Source organism: Molossus molossus, unplaced genomic scaffold, assembly GCF_014108415.1.
Source record: "Molossus molossus isolate mMolMol1 unplaced genomic scaffold, mMolMol1.p scaffold_m16_p_4, whole genome shotgun sequence".
NCBI classification, from domain to species: domain Eukaryota; kingdom Metazoa; phylum Chordata; class Mammalia; order Chiroptera; family Molossidae; genus Molossus; species Molossus molossus.
Window position 1 is genome coordinate 50130973 of NW_023425377.1, and position 6341 is coordinate 50137313.

General features: G+C 44.1%; 1 non-coding gene across 1 annotated transcript; it reads right to left on the minus strand.

Annotated features, from left to right (window-relative positions):
• Nucleotides 1-6009: 6009 nt before the first annotated feature.
• On the minus strand, nt 6010-6114 carry LOC118616570. The gene has a single exon (XR_004956567.1). It is a non-coding gene; the product is annotated as a U6 spliceosomal RNA (small nuclear RNA).
• Nucleotides 6115-6341: the final 227 nt, after the last annotated feature.

Below are 6341 nucleotides of genomic sequence, written 5' to 3' on the forward strand. Positions count from 1 at the left end.
TTTTTAACCAATTATTTCTATTGTGTTTTATATAACTGTAAGTGTGCAGTGGATTGGAAATTTTTAAAATGACCCTTTCCTGCAGACCATTTAAGAAGCACCAAGGACAGAGGGTACGTAGGTACAAGGAGAAGTTCAGAGCTGAGATGTCCATCTGAGAATGCAGGCAGAGGGTCAGTAGGTGGAAGACCATGCCCAGGTCCTGATTGTGAGGGTCCCTGAGCTGCAGTAACAATTAAATGCTCAACTCTGCTGGTATCAGTTACACATGGGAGAGGGAGACCCTGAGACATGACACAGGCAATTGGACAGACATAAATGAAACTGAACTCAAAATCTCCAGATAGTCCCAGCCTCTCTTGATAGCAGTGGCACCCTCCTGCCTCGAAAGGACCCTCTCTTGTGTGAAGGCCTCTCAGTGACCATACTTGGGCATACCTTTACCCACAGGACAACCGGCCCACAGTGAGTCATAGTCCACACAGCCAGACTGAGCAGTCTAAGGCCTGATATCCAAGAGAGAGCCTGAACCTCCCCCAAATTACATGGTCTTCTCAATCAATTCAGATGGCCAGGAGCCCAGGGAATATTGGTATGGTGGTGGGGGCCACGGATTCGAATGCATTCAACCAAGAGGATGAATGTAAGACTCAACCAGCCCTTATTGATTCATAGATGCACCTTATAGTCCTATAAGATGGAATATGATGCTGTCACTTGGCCAGTGGAAGATTGAAAGAGTGGACCCTCCTGACACACTGAACCAGAAGTCTAAATCCCTAGGAAGATGGGCATCTGAAGTCACATGATAGGTACAACCTGTTTCACCACTTTCCAACCACCACTCCTAGAAAGGCCTGGAGTTGAGCCCTTTATCAAGGCACTAAAAGAGGCTTTGGTGGGGTGAGGGGCATCCACATCCTTGGAAAGCTTGGTGGTGGCTGTCTCTGTGGCACATACAGTTGGGGGATGCCACAATGGAGCTGGATTTCCCAGTCTTGGTGGGAATTAAGATCCTGAAAAAGCAGAAGCCAGATGGCAGCACATAATCAGCACTAACAGGGGGCACAATGACCACAGACACAGAGTATTAGCAGAGGGTCTGACCGTGGGGACCTGTGGTGGCTAGATAACTATAGGACCCTTGAGGTGAAATGTAACTCAAGTTGGCAAAGCAGAGATTAATGGGTCTTCCAAGTTCTTAAACTAAAAGCACTTGGTAGAAGGGGAGGCCATGTTCTTTGAGGAAGAACCCTGAAATACCAGCATATACCACAAATCTCTGCTTTCCCCAGTAGGATGCACTGCCATTTGCCAGAGTCACTATGCACCATAGGGAAATACCTAGACCTTCCAGGAATTAGATACCAGCTCTGAACTGATGCTAATCCTTGGAGACTTGAAATGGTCCACTGGTCAGGGTGGCTTATGGAGGTGAGGGGAAAACAATGTCTTGGCAAGGTCTATCTCATAATGTGTTCAATAATTATTTCCCCAGTCCTGGCTTGCACAGTGAGAGTGGCCTGCTTCCTACACAGCAGAATCCCCGTGAGAGTGTGCTGACTCAAGGCTCTTATGGTAAAAGTGTGGCATCTTGGCACACTCCCACTAGGATAGTATACCTAAAACCATGCTGTGTCACTGGAAGGCATTCAGAAATTGGCCCACCCTCAAAGAAATGCAGGGTGATGACTCCCACCACAGCCTCACTTAACTTGCCTGTATATTCAGTGCAAATGTTGGCGGGGGGGGGGGGGGTGGAGAATGACAATAGATTATCACAAACTCCACCAAGCAATGATATGGTTAATTTCCAGTTGCATATGTGGAATATTTACTGAGCAAATAAACTCAGCTCCTGGCACCTATTATCCAGCTAGTGGCCAGGGAATTTGTTTGCACTATTCCTGATGGTAGAGAAAATTCAAAGCAGCTTGTCCTCATAGGTTTTGGGGCTATGTCACTTTCATCTTGAAATCCCACAAAACATAATGCTGGGCCATTGCACTGATCACATTATACTCTGAGGTTCTGAAGGGCAGGGAGTAGCAAATGTCAGAGGTTGAGAAGTAACCACAGGAAGCTTCAGAGGTCTCCACAATGGCAAAGTTTCTAAGGGGCCAGTGACTTTGGATCTCCTCTCTGAGGTGAGAGATTAATTGCTATACCTTGTTCCAACCACCAGGAAAAAGAGGCAAAACCCTTGAATTTTGGAGCAACATATGACCCCTTTGAATACCTGTTTCAACCCATTTTCTGTAGTTATGGGTGGGATCTGGGGTAGGAAAGACCTCTCCCCCCCCCCACCACCACCATAGGTCAGGGTCCTGGATTAAGTGCCTTCTTCTGCCAATTCTGCACTTAAAAGCATGCTTGGCAGGTGAGAATTCTACCAATGAACCACCCATGCACTCACACCATTTGACCCAGTGATCCCACTTCTAGGAATATACCCTAAGAAGCCAGAAACACCAATCAGAAAGAATATATGAACCCCCATGTTTATAGCAGCACTATTTACAATAGCTAAGATCTGGAAACAGCCCAAGTGTCCATCAGTAGACAAATGGACAAAAAAGCCATGGTACATATACACAATGGAGGACTATGCAGGTGTAAGAAAGAAAGATCTCTTATCCTTTGAGATGACATGGAGGGACCTGGAAAGTATTATTCTAATTGAAACAAGCCAAACAGAGAAAGACAAATGTCATATGATCTCACTTATTTGTGGAATATAATGAACATAACAGTCTGAGGAATAGGGTAATCCCAGAGATGTGAAAGTGGGGTACAGACTGACAATCCCCAGAAGAGGGAGTGGTGGGGGAGAGATAAACCACAGAACTTATATACATGTATGCATGAACAATGGACATGGACTACAAAGCTGGGGACAGGGCAGGGAGGGAGGGGGAGGGGGAAATCAGTGGGGGGAAAAGGAGAAACATCTGTAACAAAAATTAATTAATTAATTAAAAAATAAAGATGACTACATTAAAAAAAAAAAAAAAAAAAAGCATGCTTGGCCCCTGGGCAAGTATGTCTGACTGACCTAGGGATAGCAAGTGTTCTGAATGACCCAAAATGCCCATCAGGGACTGGGTGTTATCTGAACCAATGAATCACAAAATACCTTCCATCTTAAGACAGAAAGAGTAAGCAAAAGCAGGTCTGGAAGTCACAGTGTGCCATAGAAGCAGGAGGCTGGGATCCCAGTTACACCTGGCCCCACTGCTGCTCTGCTGCTGCACCAACCCACCACAGGCTACTTGAGTAGCTTCCCCATGACTAGTTAACAGGACCTGTCTCAGGCACAGGTTCCTTAGTAAACCAGCACCAGAATGAAGTAAATACCAACCCCTTCGGCATCTTACTTCCAGATGACCCAGAAAGAACATGGTGAAGGAAAGTGCTTCTCATGGAGGCTATGTATAATGTAGACATAGTGACAGGAATAGAAGCTATGTATAATGTGGCCACAGTGACAGGGATAGAGGCTGTGTATAATGTGGCCATGGTGATGGGTGGAGGCTGGGTATAAAGTGGCCATGGTGACAAAATTAAGGTCATGTCTAATGTGGCCATGGTCAGGGATGTAGACTGTATTTAATATGGCCATGGTGACAAGAATGAAGGTCATGTCTAATGTGGCCATAGTGACAGGGACGGAGACCATGTATTGGTTCATCAGCAGAGACTTTGCCGCACCAATGATGATCTGGCTTCTGACACTGCTGAACATCAACCTGCTAATAGCAGTGGCCAATGCCAAGTTCCCATCATGGCACCACTCACTAAAGGATCAGGTGGCCATTTTCTGTCAGCTTTGGACTCCTACCATCACAGAAGAAGTGCTTTGTCCTTCTAGAATGATGCATATTCTACATGCATTCTGCCTCTCCGGCCCTAGGAGCCTCTTTGTGCAGCACCATGGTTCACAGACTCAGAAACCACCTTACCCACTGCGCAATCCCCACACAGCATGACTTCCGACCAAGGAATGCATTTTATGACAAAGGAGTGTGCCAGTGGGCTGTCACATGCTCACCACTGGGAAGCAGCTGACTTGTGGGGAGAGTGAGAGGGCCTGTTGAGGGCTCCATTAGGACACCATCTGATAGGTGATCCTTTTTAAGGCTGGAGTGCTGGCCTGCAAAGTGTTATATGCCTCAAATAGAGACTGAATACAATACCATCTCTCTCTTATGCAGAATTCACAGGCCTGGGAACCTGTGGTGGAAGTAGGAGTGGCCCCTCTCACTGTGTCAGTGACAGCCACTTAATGAAGTTTTGCTTTCTCTCCCAGTTACTTTAGATTCTGTTGGAGTTTACAGGTCTTGGTGCCCAAAGGAGGAATATGTCACAGTTATGACTCCTCCTATTGGCAACTGAGAAGGTCCCCCTGCCACTTGGGCTCTCTATTCACCACACCAAATGGCAGATGGAAGGAGACACTGTACTGGCAGGGGACTGACCCCAGTTACCAGAAAGAAGTTTTGTTGTCGCTACAGAGTGGGATCAAAGAGGACTTCATGTGAACCCAGGGGTTCCCTGGTGCCTCCCTGGCCCAATAGTGCAGGTTAATGAGAGTACACTCCACCCCGTAGTGAAAACAAGCCCATAAAGGAAGAACAGACACTGTAAGAGTGGAGGCTTGGAAAAATCACCAGATAAAGAAGCCCACCTGGTTAAGGTTCTGGCAGAGGGTAAGGGGAGCACAGAATGGGTGGTGGAAGAAAAAGCTGTGATTATAAACTCAGGTCTGCTGGCCATCTATAAAGCTAGGACTTTGGACAGCTATGGTAATCAGTTGTTTCTCCACTGATCCACCACCCACTTTTTCCCTGCTCTCACACATGAAAAAACACTGATGGTGGTGAGTGTTTTAGGTTTCCTGTGGGACAAATTGAACACCCAACTCATCACATAATAACTGAGGGGTTGGTAAACTATGCCCTATGAACCAAATCCATTCTTCTACCTGTTGTTTGTAAATAAAATTTTATTGGGACACTGCCACACTCGTTGTTTACGAATTATCTGTGGCTGCGGCAGCAGAGTCAAGTTGCAACAAAGATGATATGACTCCCACAGCCTAAATGTTTACTACCTGGCCCTTGATAGAAAAAGTTGTTTTGATGAAGATGTGGAAAGAAGGGAAAACGTGTACACTGTTGGTGGGAATGTAAAATGGTGCAGTCACTATAGGAAACAGTATGGAAGTTCCTCAAAACACTAAAAATAGAACTACTTTGTGACCCAGTAATTCTACTTCTGGGTATATATCCAAAGAAAATAAAAACACTAACTCAAAAAAATATGTGCACTGCCATGTTTATTGCAGCATTATTTACAATAACTAAGACATGGAAGCAATCCAATTGTCTATCAATGGATAAATGGATAAAGAAAATGTGATATATTTTTATAGACATGTATACATTTATACACACATATACACAATGAAATGTTCTTTAGCCATAAAATAAGAAGGAAATCTTGCCATATGTGTCAATATGGATAGACCTGGAGACATTATGTGGAGTGAAGTAAGTCAGACAGAGAAAGACAATTACTCTGTGATCTTACTTATATGTGGTATTTAAACAGACAAACAAAACTGAATTCATAGGTACAAAAGAACAAACTGGTGATTGCCAGAAGTAGGAGATAGGAGGTGGGTGAAATGCATGAAGGAGGTCAAAAAGTACAATTTTCACTTATAAAATATATAAGTCCTGGAGATACAATATTCAGCTTGGTGACTACAGTTAATAATACTGTATTGCATATTTGAAATTTGCTAAGAGAGTATATCTTAAAAGTTCTCATTACAAGAAAAAAATATTGTAACTGGATGTGGTAATGGATGTAACACTTATTGCGGTGATCATTTTGCAATATACACAAATATTGAATCGTTATGTTGTACACCTGAAACTAATATAATGTTACATGTCAATTATATCTCAATTTTATTTTATTTTTTTTAGGTTTCAGAGTGTCAAAAACATGGAACACTTCATGAATTTGCGTGTCATCCTTGCGCAGGGGCCACGCTAATCTTCTCTGTATTGTTCCAATTTTAGTATATGTTCTGCTGAAGCGAACACAATTATATCTCAATTTTAAAAAAGAAGAAAAAGTTGGCCAATCTCTGATATCACTGCTGGGAATTACTAGACCCTCTGTGGGGACACAAACCTTTCCCTGAGTGAATGAATGCTGAGGGCTAAAGGGGTGGACTGTTTGGGGTATCTTCCATTTGGTAGTCTCTACCTTCTCCATCCTGTTCTAGATCCCAAGAAGCCAGTCTGCATGGGCCCCTCGAAGGGCTT